Source organism: Mercenaria mercenaria, chromosome 4 (genome assembly GCF_021730395.1).
Source record: "Mercenaria mercenaria strain notata chromosome 4, MADL_Memer_1, whole genome shotgun sequence".
Taxonomy (NCBI): domain Eukaryota; kingdom Metazoa; phylum Mollusca; class Bivalvia; order Venerida; family Veneridae; genus Mercenaria; species Mercenaria mercenaria.
Genome location: NC_069364.1, coordinates 33,680,012 through 33,696,890, shown reverse-complemented (window position 1 = coordinate 33,696,890; position 16,879 = coordinate 33,680,012). Strand labels below are relative to the sequence as shown.

General features: G+C 35.0%; 1 protein-coding gene across 3 annotated transcripts in view; it reads right to left on the bottom strand.

The window, feature by feature from the left end:
• LOC123551427 (tyrosine--tRNA ligase, cytoplasmic-like) overlaps positions 1-13,705 on the bottom strand; it is a 154,974-nt gene extending 141,269 nt beyond the window's left edge. The window contains exon 1 of one of the 3 annotated variants that reach the window (XM_045340357.2): positions 13,635-13,705. The gene's annotated coding sequence lies outside the window, so the exon portion shown is untranslated. Of the gene's footprint in view, positions 1-6,569; positions 6,685-13,634 lie in introns of those variants that run through there. The other 2 variants (XM_045340358.2, XM_045340359.2) reach the window with 2 other exon arrangements.
• Between the last annotated feature and the right edge of the window lie 3,174 nt (positions 13,706-16,879).

Genomic DNA, 16,879 nt, shown 5'->3' with positions numbered 1-16,879 from the left:
TACTTCAAGTTAAACCTTTATATAATCTATACTGGTACTGATGATAAACCCGGACAGATGATAAAGTCGACCACCTTGGAAACATTTTATTGCAATCGGTTATTTATAAAATTGAATACACCATCTAATAGTTTCCCAGGGCTTTTTCCCCCTATAAATCTACCTCCGGTAAAAGGAGATAATCCCAATGCAAAAAAGTATGTTTTTTTCCCAAAGTTGAATTTAAAATTCCCAAATGATTATACCTCTTACAGTTTTTGCTGTTTTAAGATAGTTTTGCTAATTTGTATGTATATTTAGGTAACTTTTATACTGCTGAACAATTACTGAAATGCAATTCATTAATATTTCACACAAAAACACATTTATGTAGATTTTGGTAATTTGCAAATTGTCTCAATTAAGACAATTTCAGAGAGCCTTTTCCCAATTCCACGGGTGTCGGTGGCATTCCCAAATTGATGAAAAAAAGGCCTGTTTTCATTTACAACACCAACTGGTGTAAATAAAAACAAAATTGGTAAATATTCTGTATAAATAAATGACTTACATTTATCTGTATAAAAAAATATTTATCCAAAATTACTGGGGAAAAGGGTGTTTTTTGCGCATGCTCACTGCCGCCACATGAAGGCCTGACATTGGGTCACTTTGCATTACTTGATCAGGAATGACTGTTGCAGCTTTTTGGGGAAAGTTTCAATATAATACTACGAAGAAAATTTTATAAATGACAAAGTGTTCGAATTTATCATCAGTCAACCTGCTTACAGTCCCCATTTTACTAACCCCTTTCAGGGCCTCACTTCGCGTGAGTTTGCTAACTAAATATAAATTTGAATTAAGTAAAGTCTTCAGCAAATGTTAAGCTTTATTTTGATACCTACCACTGATTACAAATTGCAGAAATAAAAAAGTTGCAGGTAAAAAACCTCATTTTCTGTTCGGGTTTATCATCAGTACCAGTAATCAACATTATTTTCTGAACATTGCTGAATCATCCAAAACATACGGTCATTTTTGACTAATATGAATTAAGGCACTGCCTAGCATGGGGATTTATCTTTTATATATCTACTTACGAAGAAATATTCAACACTCAAAAGAAAGCTAAAGTTCGCTCTAAACAGTTTATTACAGTTAGTGTCATCATACCTCATACAGTGAATATCATACTTCGCAAAAATTACGAGAAGCCGCGACGGTGACGTCATTCACCGCGTTCTCGTACTGGTTTTATGATTTTTTTGTTTGTTTGCACTACAAGCAAAATCTTGACGGCCTTTACACTTCCTTACTGTTTAAAAAGTGTTTTTCAGTTGCAAGTACAGTTTTCATTACGAAAAAGAAGTAAAAAGAATCATGTTGGCGCGGTTTACGAATTTCTGTGACTGATTCGAAAGATCGAATGTTCTTGAAGACAACCAGTCTGCGTTGTGTACATAAACCGGAACAGGAAAACATCGAAAAAATTGCCTCAGTATATATGCAGACAACAAAGACGAGTAACTATCAGGGCTCACACTGGCCTCCAAAAAAATAATAGCCAACTTTTTAACCTATGAAAAATTAATAGCCAAAATTGATGCGGATCTTTGCGTGCAATTTTTATAAAAATAAGAATGATAAATTTCAACATATATACCTTCTTAATTACTTTAAAAAGTAGCAAGCCCCAACAGGGGATGTGGGAATCGGGGATTCAGGGAAATTACCTCCTAATATTGGTGGTGGGGTCCCACTATAACAGTTTAAAATGCTATATTCTGATGGATTTTGATGGCATTTACAAGACACATAGTTAGTTTGTCTAAGGCAGCTGAAATTGTTTATATTGACATTATGGACTGGGCAATGGCTCAATTAGCCCCATTCATGCACACACAATAAGGACACAGTTGCACACAATGGAAAGTTTACCAAGTCTTTGAGTATCATTCATGTTTATACTTTTTCTTTATACAGAAGATTCTTTTGACCATAACTGCACTTAAATTGCTCGAAAAGTACAAAACAATCAAGTCGCGAAAATACGTGATATTTGGCATCTATGCACACTACTGAATTACAGCTTTTTGTCAAGAAGTTTTTGATGCTTTATTCAATAAATATTCTAATTTTTAAGTGTTTTAGAATGTTTTTACTTACGCTAATTACAGTATGCAAGCACATTTATTTGTTGATTTTTTTAGTTTGCCCGTATCGGCCATGTTTCTAAAAATAGAAACAGGATTGGGTTTTCCGATATTTTTTTAATTAGTGTGCAAAACAAAAAACATTTATTATGCCAGAATTGTCTTGGTAAAAAAAATAGACTATTAAAAATATCTGGCCTGTAATATTTCAACAAATTCGTGTTCTTTACAAATTCTGAAAATTCGAAAAAAAATATTTTTTTTCGCTTTGAACAATTTCATTTTAGATTAAAAACAGATATAGATCTAACCTAGATCCTGATTAAAGACATTTTGAAACCGTCGACAGTTAGGTCAGTTTATAATATGTTTTTAAAGATAATTAAATTAGCGGTAACTATAGCTGGCAATTTAATTTTTCATCTGGAAACTGCCCGTACATATTGGTTTAAGTGTCGTTTGCCGAATATAGAGTTGAAGAAAATTTGCGCTGGCGTTTTAAAATGTTCCAAAAAAGTAGCCTGCCAGTTCAATCTGATTGATAGCTAAATAAGTAAGATTAACTTCCGGTTATAATCGGTTTAATTGTCGTCTGCATCATACCGCTTTGGGCAATGTTATCGGCATAGTTGACACGTGTTTGGAATACACGAGGTAATAAACAGTGCGCTCTATTGATTTTCTACACTAGCAGACCGCGGGTTACTGTCTCACTTGGCATAATTATTTATGTAGCTGTTAAATAAAATAATCGCCAGTTCCTGTCGCCAAAATAAAAAAATATTCGCCATTTAAATAAAATAATCGCAAATGGCGATAATGGCGACTGACAGCGTGAGCCCTTAACTATATAGCCTGTTTACACCTATTTTCGCGGTACTAAGAGAATAAATGAATAAAGAAAAGAAAAACAATATTATGTTGCTATTATTTCTTATTAACTGCGTAAACCTTTTCTTTTCCACTATTATTTCAAACAGAAAATCATTTTTCAAGTCCTTGTTTACTTTTAAACCCATTATGTTTCCGGTGCATGTGACTTTCACTTTCGCCAAGGGAGTTAATCCTAATTTCGCGGTACGGCATCCGACTTGATAAAGCGCTCCCTGTGAAATTGTAAAATGTATAGGACCCCTAAATTTTCAAAATAAATTTCGTGAGTAAGACATTAAAAATTATTGCAATGTAAAATTAACACAGTGGAAGGGTAATTTTGTCAAATATATGGACAACACACGATTCATTACCAATTTTACTTTGTCAAATGATCGACAAGGGCATTTAAAAATAATTGACCTACGTTTACAAAAATAGGGTGTGAAACCTAATCAGCTTTAAAAGTAGGTCAAATTTGTTTACTGTAGAGAGCGCTGCACATTGTTGTTCTCGCAAAAATCAAATGCCGCGAGACCAGATGTAACGCGAAAATAGCAGCAAGTGGTATACGGATGTTACCGTCTCGGGGATTTTCATCCACGGCGCTTTGCGCCATGGATAAATCGCCTATTAAAAGTTTGTGGTCTGAATCAGTCAAAATATATGGTCATTATCTACTTTTATTCAAACAAGAGGACCATGATGGTCCTGAATCGCTCACCTCTTCCCACATGACCCAGTTTTGAGTATGAAGTCGTTTTTTCTATTATTTGACATAGTGACCTAGTTTTTGAGCTCATGTGACCCAGTTTTGAACTTGACCTAGATATTATCAAGATAAAAATTCTGCCTAATTTTCATGAAGATCCATTGAAAAATATGGTCTCTAGAGAGGTCACAAGGTTTTTCTATTATTTGACCTATTGACCTAGTTTTCGAAGGTACGTGACCCTGTTTTAAACTTTACCTAGATATCATCAAGGTGTACATTCTCACTAATTTTCATGAAAATCTCATGAAAAATATGGCCTCTAGAGAGGTCACAGGGTTTTTATATTTTTATACCTACTGGCCTAGTTTTTGACCGCATGTGACCCAGTTTCGAAACTGACCTAGATATCATCAAGGTGAACATTAGATCAATTTTCATGAAGATCCGTTGAAAAATATGGCCTCTAGAGAGGTCAAAAGATTTTAATAATTTTAGACCTACTGACCTAGTTTTTGACCGCAGTTGACCCAGTTTCAAACTTGACCTAGATATCATCAAGATGAACATTCAGACCAACTTTCATACAGATCCCATGAAAAGTGTGGCCTCTAGAGAGGTCACAAGGTTTTTTTATTATTTGACCTACTGACCTAGTTTTTTATGGCACGTGACCCAGTTTCGAACTTGACCTTGATATCATCAAGGTGAACATTCTGACCAATTTTTATGGAGATCCATTAACAAGTATGGCCTCTAGAGAAGTCACAAGGTTTTTCTATTTTTAGACCTACTGACCTAGTTTTTGATCGCACATGAAACTGTTTCGAACTTGACCTAGATATCATCAAGATGAACATTCAGACCAATTTTCATACAGATCCCATAAAAAATATGGCCTTTAGAGAGATCACAAGGTTTTTCTATTATTTGACCTACTGACCTAGTTTTTGAAGGCACGTGACCCACTTTCGAACTTGACCTAGATATCATCAAGATGAACATTCAGACCAACTTTCATACAGATCCCATGAAAAATGTGGCCTCTAGAGAGGTCACAAGGTTTTTCTATTATTTGACCTACTGACCTAGTTTTTGATGGCACGTGACCCACTTTCGAACTTGACCTAGACATCATCAAGATGAACATTCTGACCAATTTTCATGAAGATCTCATGAAATATATGGCCTCTAGAGAGGTCACAAGGTTTTTCTATTTTTAGACCTACTGACCTAGTTTTTGACCGCATACGACCCAGTTTCGAATTTGACCTAGATATCATCAAGATGAACGTTCAGACCAATTTTCATACAGATCCCATGAAAAATATGGCCTTTAGATAGGTCACAAAGTTTTTCTATTATTTGACCTATTGACCTAGTTTTTGAAGGCACGCGACCCAGTTTCGAACTTGACCTAGATATCATCAAGGTGAACATTCTGACCAATTTTCATGAAGATCTTGTGAAATATATGGCCTCTAGAGAGGTCACAAGGTTTTTCTATTTTTAGACCTACTGACCTAGTTTTTGACGGCACGTGACCCAGTATCGAACTTGACCTAGATATCATCAAGGTGAACATTCTGACCAATTTTCATGAAGATCTTGTGAAATATATGGCCTCTAGAGAGGTCACAAGGTTTTTCTATTTTTAGACCTACTGACCTAGTTTTTGATGGCACGTGACCCAGTTTCGAACTTGACCTAGATATCATCAAGATGAACATTCTGACCAACTTTCATAAAGTTCCCATGAAAAATGTGACCTCTAGAGTGGTCACAAGCAAAAGTTTACGGACGCACGGACGCACGCACGCACGCACGGACTGACGGACGGACGACGGACACCGCGCGATCACAAAAGCTCACCTTGTCACTTTGTGACAGGTGAGCTAAAAAATGTGGTCCGAATCACAGGTAGAGCACACACAGTAATTAACAGATCATATATAAATCAACATATCACCTGTAAATTCATATATCAACACATCTTTTAATCAATATATCGGTCACTTCTTAACCATTATTTTCTAATGCAAATCATTTCCGCAAAGATTTCAACGATGGAGACGGAACATAACTGTAAATTTTCATTTTATGATAAAAAAAAAATGTTTGTCATGATGCGTTTATAAAATAAACTGCATTAGCATATCTGTATTAAACCACATATGCATGTTTAACAGTTTCAAATGCTATAAATTTGTCAAAATATAACTTATTCAATTAATAATGTCGAAATTCTTCTTTCTTTTCCGAGGTGAAGGTCACGATTGACTGGTTTACAACATCGTCATTCGGTTTCATCAGCAACTTCTTAGTAATGAATAGCATCTCTTTGTCAGCATCAATCACGGCGCTTGTTAAAATAAATGATGGAAAAGTACCAGTCAACATCAAAATGCTTCCGGTGAATTAAGAGACAGAGAAACGATTTGTCGACTTATTTTTCCATTTTCTGGGGTATATTATAATCCTGAAGTCCTTCACTTGTATAGTTCTTTGAAAATATTTCTCCAAAAAGAAAATTCGCAGCATTCAAAGTTGAAATTATCTTCACGAAAGTGCTGGTGTAAACAAAAATAAACCCCGGATGTGCGTTTTACGGTGCGGATTTGACTGTGAATTTTTTTAAAAACAATTTTACTTACTAATATATTGATTAAAAGATATGTTGATATATAAATTTACAGATGATATATTGATTTATATATGATCTGTTAATTACTGTGTGTGCTCTACCTGAATCAGCCATGGTCCGAATCAGCCATGGTCCGAATCAGCATAAAGAACAACTATTTAGTGTGTTATAACCTAATAGATTTATATATAAATAACATACGTACTTAACGCTTTTTTTTTTAACCGATAGCTTTTAAAAAGAAATACACACTCCCTATTGCAGTTTCTAACAAATCTGTTCTGAGTTTTCAGTTCTTTTGCATCATCCGGAAATACGATTTCGCCGGTAAATATTGGACCCAAAGATTTTTATAAACAGCAATAATCTTTTTCACGAAAAGGACCTTGACGCGGAAAGAAATACCGCCGCAGAAAATACAGTCTTGTCGTTACTAAATGAAATTACGACCTATGATGACCTACACATTTTCGGAAACTGCACTGATAACACACTAAATAGTTGTTGTTCTTTATTCTATATAAAATTGACCTATTTCCAATGGCCGCAGCACACATCAGGACCCATTTTAAATGTCTGTAACCTACATTTTCTTGAAGAATATTGTCAGTGCTAAATCAAAATCAAAAGAAAAGTGGGGGTCATTGTAGTGTATCATTCTAATGGCTTATCTAAAGAATGTGAGATTATATACTTGTGTTTGCATTGTTAAGAGTTCAGTTTAATCTGCGATGCTGTACTAGCAAATAAGAAAAATCAACAACAACACGTGTAGCGTTTGTTCATAGATAATTATTAACTTCCAACGTTTCGGCGTTAAGCCTTTTTTTCTTTTTTTTTATGCTGTACTAGCCACATACTTAATAAATATATAAGCTAGAACAGGTCTTCATGTGATATCTTACATTGGCGACGAGGAAAATATTTGTTTAAATTCGGATGGAAGAGGCATTGATTAAATTCGAGTGCCTTGACATTGATTCAATTCGAGTGCCATAATTTTTATCTTCTAAGTCAGTGCTTGGATAATTAAAATGGCAAAAGCGATTAACATTCCATCAATTGAACAGTTTGATGTTTCGGGTGACCAAACTTCGCTCTCACAAAGATGGAATAATTGGATGAAGCAATTTAATTTCTTCACAGTTGGTCGCGGTATAACAGATGCAACTCAAAAACGAGCATTGTTGTTACATCTCGCAGGTCCAGAAACACAAGAAATATTTGGGACATTGACAGAAACTGGGGAAGATAAGGATTATGACAAAGCTGTTGAGAAATTGACGGATTATTTCAAACCAAAAAAGAACATAGCTTATGAACGGCATATTTTTCGTTGTGAAATCCAGAGAGAGTCTGAAACTGTGGAACAATTTTCAACAAGACTGAAACATTTGGCATTAACATGTGAATATGGAGATATAAAAGATGACATGATAAGAGACCAAATTGTTGACAAATGTCGATCACACGAGTTACGTCGTAAGTTTTTAACAGTAGAAGATTTAAAATTGCCGAAATTACTTGACATTGCAAGGGCATATGAAGGTGCTTGTGCTCGAGCAGAGAAGATTGAAAACCCATCATCTACGCCCGTGGTAAATAAAGTTGCGGCCAAACAAAAAAGTAGTTCGAGACCAAAGCGGCGTCCTGAGCAACAGAGGAATAACACAGGTGTAAAATGTTATCGCTGTGGAAGACTAGGACATTTGGCGCGGAAATGTGACGTTTTGAAAAATCAAGTTTGTCACAAGTGCTGCATCATGGGACATTTTGCAAAAATGTGCAAAAGTAGTAAATCTAAGATCACACAAAAAGTTAAAAGCCTTGATGAGTCATCAGGTTCGGATTTAGAAGAAAATGTGTTCATTTGCCTGGAACAATAAAAGGGACAAAGATAGATTTTCTTATCGACAGTGGGGCAAGCTGCAATGTTATTGATAAAATAGCATGGAAGAAACTTAAAAGAAAAGTTAAATTGCAGGAGTGTAGAAAGAAGGTTTATGCGTACGGAGCAAGTACACCTCTGAATTTGATAGGGACATTTGAATCAGAAATATGTGTTGACGGGAAAACACAGTCTGCAGAATTTCTGGTGACAGATACTGTGTATGGATCTTTGTAAGGATATCGTACAGCGGCTGCGCTGAAAGTGTTAAAAATAGGTGCAAATATTAATAAGGTGGAAAGCAAAGAAGAATTCAAAAGGAAATACCCGGAATGCTTTCAGGGAACTGGGAAATTGAAAGATTTTCAGTTGAAATTACATATTGATAAGACTGTTGAACCGGTTGCGCAGCCAGTCAGAAGACTGCCATTCAGCTTAGGAGAAAAAGTTGAACAGAAAATTGAGGATTTAGAATCAAAATACATAATTGAAAAAACAACAGGTCCTAGACCATTTGTGTCGCCATTAGTTGTCGTGCCCAAGGGAAACAATGACGTAAGGATATGCGTTGATATGCGTCAGGCGAACCGTGCAATCTTGAGAGAGAGACACCCTATACCTACCGTTGATGAAGTGATACATGACATGAACTCTGCGACAATTTTTTCAAAAATTGATTTGAAAGAAGGATTCCATCAAATTGAGTTAGAGGAAAGTTCGAGATATATTACAACGTTTGTAACTTCAAAGGGACTATATCGATATAAAAGGCTCATGTTTGGTATAAATTCAGCACCGGAAATTTACCAGTATATCATTTCACAAGTCCTGGAAGGCTTAGCGGGGGTAAAAAATATTGCAGATGACATCATAGTTTATGCACCAGACAAAACTATGCATGATCAAAGATTGAATGCAGTTTTTGAAAGGTTACGTGAACGTGGACTAACCGTAAACTATGAGAAATGCAAGTTTTGTATGGATAAGCTAGTATTTCACGGACATGTATTATCAAAACACGGAATAGGACCAGAACAGTCAAAAGTAGAAGCTATTCTGAATGCAAGGAGACCTCAAAATGTTCAAGAAGTAAGAAGTCTGCTTTGATTAGCAAACTGGAATCACAGATTCATACCTGACTTAGCTTCCGTTGTTGAACCCTTACGTAGGTTGACTAAGAAAGGAGTACGGTTTAAATGGACAAACGAGCAAACGGAATCTTTTGAAAAGCTGAAAAGAAGATTATCTAGTGCAAAAACATTGGGGTACTTTGATCCCAAAGCGAAAACGACTGTTATAGCAGATGCTGGACCCATGGCACTTGGAGCTGTGCTTATACAGGAACAAAATGGTCAGCAAAGAATTATCCAATATGCAAGTCGTACACTCACAAAGACTGAGCAGAAGTATTCACAGACAGAAAAAGAGGCTCTGAGTTTAGTTTGGAGTTGTGAAAAGTTTCGTATTTGGCTAATAGGCCTTGAGTTCGATCTCGTGACAGATCATCGTGCATTGGAGGTTATAACGGTCCAAAATCTAAACCGCCACCAAGGATAGAACGTTGGGTTTTGAGACTACAGGCTTTCAACTTCAATGTGGAATATAAGCCGGGCAAATACAATATTGCTGATCCTTTGAGTAGATTGACGCAGCAAAACGTGACTAAGTCGAAAGTATCAGACATTGCTGAGGAATATGTCAAATTCATAGCTTTGGATGACGTACCAGAAGCATTAACTGCACGAGAAATTGAACAAGTATCGTCACGTGATTCTGAGATTACACAACTGCGAAGAGAGATCCGTAAAAACGGTGATTTTAAGGATTTACCTGACTACAAACATGTTACAAAAGAACTAACTGTTTTAGGGAAAATGGTGTTACGCGGAACTCGTATCGTTATTCCGAAATCACTACGATATAGAATAGTCAAATTAGCACACCAAGGTCATCAAGGAATCGTGAAAACAAAGCAGAGATTGCGCAACACTGTATACTGGCCTGGTATAGACAGTCAGGTCGAACGAGAAGTTAAAAAGTGTCATAGTTGTCAGTTAGTAGGTCAGCCGGAGAAGCCAGAACCGGTGTCGAGAACAAAACTGCCAGAGGGACCATGGCAACACTTATCGATAGATCTTATGGGACCATTTCCAAATAGTGGTGATTATGTGTTTGTTGTTGTTGATTATTTCAGTAGATGGTTCGAGGTGGATATTATGAAAAGCATAACCTCAAGTAAAATCATTGAAAGTTTGGACAAAATGTTCGTAACGCATGGATTACCAATTTCAATAAGGTCTGATAACGCACCAAATTTCAAATCTGAGGAGTTCGAGGATTATTTACGTGAACATGCGATTGAGCACTTACCAAATACACCATATTGGGCTCAAAGCAACGGGGAAGTCGAACGCATGAATAGGACAATATTGAAAGCAATTAAAAGTTTACAAGCTGAAAGAGGGAATTGGAAAAAAACATCTGAATGAGTTTATTTTCGCGTATAGAACAACGCCGAACACAGTAACAGGAGTAAGTCCTGCTGAATTGATGTTTCGTAGAAAACTTCGTACTAAGTTACCTTATTTGGTTGACAGTGAGACTGAAAAATGTGACTTTCGAGAAAGGGACATGATCCAGAAAGAAATAGGGAAGGAGTATGCAGATACTCACAGAAATGTGAAATACAGTAACATTTTAAAAGGTGACAAAGTTCTCGTTGAACAAAAAGAACAAAATAAGCTTACACCACGGTATGAACAAGTACCGTATGTAGTAACAGGTAACCAGGTATCGCTTGAGAAGTCTGGAGTAACTATTGACAGAAATGTGTCACAAGTGAAAAAGTATCATGAAAATGATAAATGTAGTACGGAACTAGACAGTGTTCCTGACGAAATTGTCTTAGAGAATACGCGACCAAAAAGGGAAATTAGGAAACCCAAGTACTTAGACGATTATGTGACATAGACAACAAATATTGGAATATGCTTAGCCTAATAATCTGCTTTTATATATTTGCTGTGAAAAAAAAGTGTGTTTGTTGAGTAACTTGATAAAATAACAGACCAAACCCAAATTTTTAAGATAAACTTGTTTTGAGTGGTGATAAAACAGGGACAGTATAATTTTCCTAATTAACCTAGTTTGAGATTATATCTTGTTACCAAGAAATAATAAGACACTACTTTATCTGTTATCTTAAGAATCCTGGTATGTTTACAAAAGTTGATTACATTAAATTGTTTTCTGAATGAGAAATTTTGTGAATGAAATTCCATAGTAATGTTTCATATATGTTTAGATTTAAGGTTGTTGTTTACATGTTTTCAAAATTTTAATTAAAATTTTAAAGTAATTTTAAATCTAGGTAAAAGGGAGATGTAGTGTATCATCCTAATGGCTTGTCTAAAGAATGTGAGATTATATACTTGTGTTTGCATTGTTAAGAGTTCAGTTTAATCTGCGATGCTGTACTAGCCACATGCTTAATAAATATATAAGCTAGAACAGGTCTTCATGTGATATCTTACAGTCATGTTTGATGCAAGAAAAATAATTTTAGTCAAACTTAAAAACTGCAAAATCAGCTAAAAATGAGACACCAAATTATACTGGTGATGTATGATCTAAGTTTCCATGTAAAAAATTTGTCATGTGTTGTTTCATTACGAAATTGCTACCTACATGTCAAGCATTATAAGATCTGTCATGTGATTTTAGCAAATAACTGCAAAGAAAATAAGGAAAATAGCTCTACAGAGCAAAAAAACTGAGGACTATTTGTATCCGCAATTTTTTTTCGCGCCATTTTTTCTATTTCTAAAATTACACCGCAAAAATTCATTAGAAATACAATATTTTTAAAGTTATTATAACCTCCATTTGCATAATCTTGGATGCACAACCTTGATAGATCGATGAAAATGAACTTGAAAGCTGACATTTTTTAAAAACTTGTTGTTTGGTTCAGATTCTTTAAACGTCCAAATATCTGCTAGATGCCAATATAAAACTAAAATTCATTGAAATTAATTTTTGAATACTGTGATATTGATAGTGGTTGTTACAAAATTGCATACAAGTAATAAAAATTACATATCCATCTCTGTGTTATAGGTCTTTCTTTTCCTTTTAAATAATCTCTGACAGAATTTATGAAGAGCAAAGAAATCATAAAATGTTGCTTGAATGTGATTGACCACATTCTTTTAGAAAAAAACAGGCAAATTCAATGAATTGGTATCCCCACCGAATGGGTTTGTGTTGAGGAATGTAAAATGTTTAGGATGTTACTAAGAAGCAAACAATTCCATTACATTTGAACTTAAAATAACAGAAGTCCTTAAAGGTCCATTACTAAGGGAAAGTGTGTTGGCAATTTTTTTCATAGCCAGTGCATAGACTTCTGCAAGACACTAATTAATGAAGATTGGCAGGTCAAAATTTACAGAAGGTCTTTGGAACTCGAAGAAATGTATGTGTATTATGTTGAAATTTCAATGAATCGACAGAATGACCCCCCAGGTCTTTTTAACTTTCTTCATACTTCATAGAAAAATAATTGTACATATACTGCGATTTATTTCGAATTTCTATATACCAACTTTCATTTTCCAATAAAATGAAATAGTTCCTGTGCTTTTTAAAAGAAATTAAAATGTTCACTTTCCTTAGTATTGGACCTTTAAGAAAGCATAATCAAGTAAGAAATCTGGAATGTGGGGGCGCGTGGGGGGGGGGGGGGGGGGGGGGGGGGGGGGGTTACAGTGTCACATGATAATAAATGTTCATGGAAATAAGAAATTTAATGAAATTCTACCAGTTGTTAGTTTGTAATGTACAAATAATATCGGCGGGGGATAATAATAATACGAATAATGAAAAAAAAGAAAATCTCAATCAAACCTTTCTGAGTTTTCTTTAAAACTTATAAAATTCCTGTTTAAACGCCATTGTTTAACATCTTGATTCTGACTAAATTTATCAGACAATGATCATTTAACACTTGGATCCCACATTAATCATAGAATCCCTAGAAACCACTTATTTACTTAAAGACTGTGGATAATTTCTGTCTGTAATAAAACAAGCAAAGAAGACCAGAAATTAGTGTGTATTTGCTACACGCGTTCCGATGACATAATATATTTAGGATAGGTATGAAAAAGATCAGATTCTTCTGTTAAAGACAGCACAACTAAAAACTAAAAAATTCTAAGTCTATTCCAAGTAGTAGAAATGAAATGTACTTTGAAGTTCCAAGCATTTAAAGAAAACTTTGAAGAGCAAGTAATTTATGCGTGTATGCAATATCTAAGAGCAATGCTTATGTATTTTAAGATATCTTAATATCAGGGAATAATAAAAAAATGTACTTACCTAACTGGAGTGCACAAAACCGTAGAAGTATTGAAAAAAGTTATATCCGTCCAATTTCATAAAAAAGCTTTGAAATATTGCGTCAGAAAATGTCTAGTTAGCTTCCTGGAATGAAAGTTGAGATTCTAAATACATGTATGAAACGTATAGATATAGGACGACAATCGGACAAAAACATTAGTGAGTGAGTGAGTTGGGGTTTACTACGAATCGACACAATATTTGTGCATGTGAAAACCTTAGCCATGATGAAAAAAATAAGACAGGATTGTTCTACAGCAGACACACAACGCCCATTTACGGTAATGGTGCCGGGTGTGCGGTAAAAGTAGCGCTATTAAACAACGAAAACAGAAAATCTCAGTTTCTCTATTTTGAATCATAACGAACTCGGTATTAAATGCCAAGAAAAGTTATTGTCTCGATTTTTTTTAATAACAGTTTACACATACTCAGTACATATCTCCACTTCTAATAAGCGTAAACAATACAAGATATAAGCAGCATGACGAAGGTCATTGTTTATAAGCCCCATTGAATAGTATGCATAAGGATTTATTAGACTTTCGCGTGTGCATTCGCATGTGCATTCGCATGCAATAATTTCAACATTACTATTTACTTAAATTCATTCGACGAAATAAGCACTTTCTAATTGCAAAATTGAAACCAACGTGTACATGCACGCATGCTGTTCTAAATTTCTCTACGAAACGAAAATCTAATTCAATCTTGTTTGCAGTACTAGTGTAAATCTAAATGTTTGAGACATTTAGATTAGATATTTAGGCTTTGTAAGTATACTTTGAACATGCACGGCCAAAGTTTATGAAATATTTCAGTTTCCACAAACAATAAATCAAACATCATCTTCTACGAGCATCCGTTCAAGTATGACATCACAATCTTTATTTAGTATTCTAGTCATGTTTTCATTGAAGTATATCTTCAGTAATCGGCAATTTTAATTTGATTTTGTATAAACTAAAAGAAAACTGGTTAAAAGAATATTGATTGAATAGTGTGAGGCAATATCCCTTTTTTCAGTCAAACGACCGTTACTTTGTAGTTTATAAGATTCTTTCAATGGTTGTAAGTGCAGATGGGAATTTCCGGTCTCGAGGGTAACTGTTTAGGCGGTAACGAGGCTCCTGCCGAGTTACCGCATAAACAGTTATCCGAGAGCCGGATATTCCCATAGAATCTTTTTCTTGCATACCCTATTCAATAAATATTGGTAAAGATAAATTAAAACAAATGATTTTCTTAGAGCACATTTTTTCTTATAGTAGCGTATTAACAAAGTTCGGGAACTTTACGTCCGTAAACAGGAAGTACGCCGTGACGTTACAAAGACGAAAACAACGTAATAGTTCCAGTTTTGTATGATCATCAGCAGTGAAACGTTATGTTATTTCCGTAAAATGACGTTTTTTTTTTAATCGAGAAATATGTTATAAGGAACAAAAAGAAACTATCAAGGTTTTGATTTTTATCCCGTTTTACCTGTAACATTATTATTACTACACACATCTTCTGTATATATGTAGTTCCTTATACGTCATTTATAGCACGAGAGTCATCTTACACCCCGGGGTGTAAGATGGAGTTTTCCAGCACCGGTGAAATCACCAGAAATCCCAGTCTGGTATGCAAGAATTCTCAATACTTTACCGCCGCTGTTGGAAGGTTTTCTTACCTGCCTCCCTTTCCTTGCGGATTTCGCAATTTGATTAACCGCTATTTAGCGCTAGTCTGACCGCAAAACAGGTGTCATTACCTTAAATCAGCGTTACCGGTTGAACACATTGAGTCACCTTTACTTCTGAATTGATCTGGGTCATTTAACCTGTGCTACCATATTCTGTTTATGCGATTAGTTTTTGCTGTGTATAGGTGCATAGCCAAAGTATCATCTTTCCCCTATAATTTCCCAAATATTTCGATTAACTAGCTTTTTTGCATGATCGATTTCAAACGACAGTGTGGTTTATTTACATATCGGCATTGTTACATTTTTTGCCTGGTTGTGATATCCCTATAATATTTTGGCAGTATTTCAAATACTTTTTCGCATTTTGTTCGCTTAGGTTTAAGTAATATTTATTCAATATCCATGCATATAAATATTGTAACCGGGAAACTACCCCTCGATCATTTTCCTAACGTGCGTTCGGCTACAATTGCAGACGAAAATTTTCGTGTACTTACTAAGGGCCGGGCGGAATTTGATAAAGGGAGAAATAAATAAGTTATATGTTTAACGAATAATTGTATTCAATTATTACAGCTAAGTTTAGCAAGGTTAATAGATTAGTTTAAATATCAACCCGACTAAATACATGTATCTAAATGTTCTAGTAAAGTCTGAGTGATATCCTTATTTTATCTAAGATTATATTTATATTGCTGCCGGTCAGCTTTTTTGGTCCTGATTTTCAAGAGAAATGTTAATTAGTATAAGTAATGTAAGTCTTCTTAACAGATTTATAAATTTATATAGATATTATGACTGTATAATTTCGGGTGGTCCTAGCCGAAAATAGAAAATGAAAAGCCGGCGACCGGCGTGCGCGTCTAGTTTTACTACGCGTTAAGAAGATCTCTTCCGTTTGACGCTTTTCTCGCGTTTCACTTTGAACAACTTTAAACAATCAAAGTACTGAAAGTACAGAAATGCTGGTTAGCACAAAACACTGAATGAAAACTGTGCGGGAAAGCTGTTTAAAAAGTCAGAAATATAACGGGGTTTCCGTAACATAAGAAATCATTTTAACTAACTTGAGTAAGGTAGTTTAAGGATATAACAGACTGTAGATGTTGAAAAAAAAACACAATGTTTGCTCCTTTGGGGATAACAGAATAAGTGAGAAAAACAGCGCGTAATTTTCAATCGAACCGAGTCTGCTATTATTCTGCTTGGTTGCATTCTTTGCTTTCAAAGGATCTTTTTACAGATTGTATTAACTATCACAACAGCAATCTTTAAGTGCCGTGTGGCGGCTGTAAAAAGTCTCCCCGTACTTGGATTCAGTGTTGTTATATTTTCTGGTCCTTTGGGATCATAAAGTCCATTCAATTAATGCTATGTAACAGAGTTCCGCTTAAGCCGGTGCTAGGTGTTGCATTTTTCATTACCTCCTATGAAAAGACTCAGTCAAACCGAGTCTGCTACTATTCTGCTTGGTTGCATTCTTTACAGATTCTATCACTTAGATCTGAAAAAGATTAATATCTAACAGAAA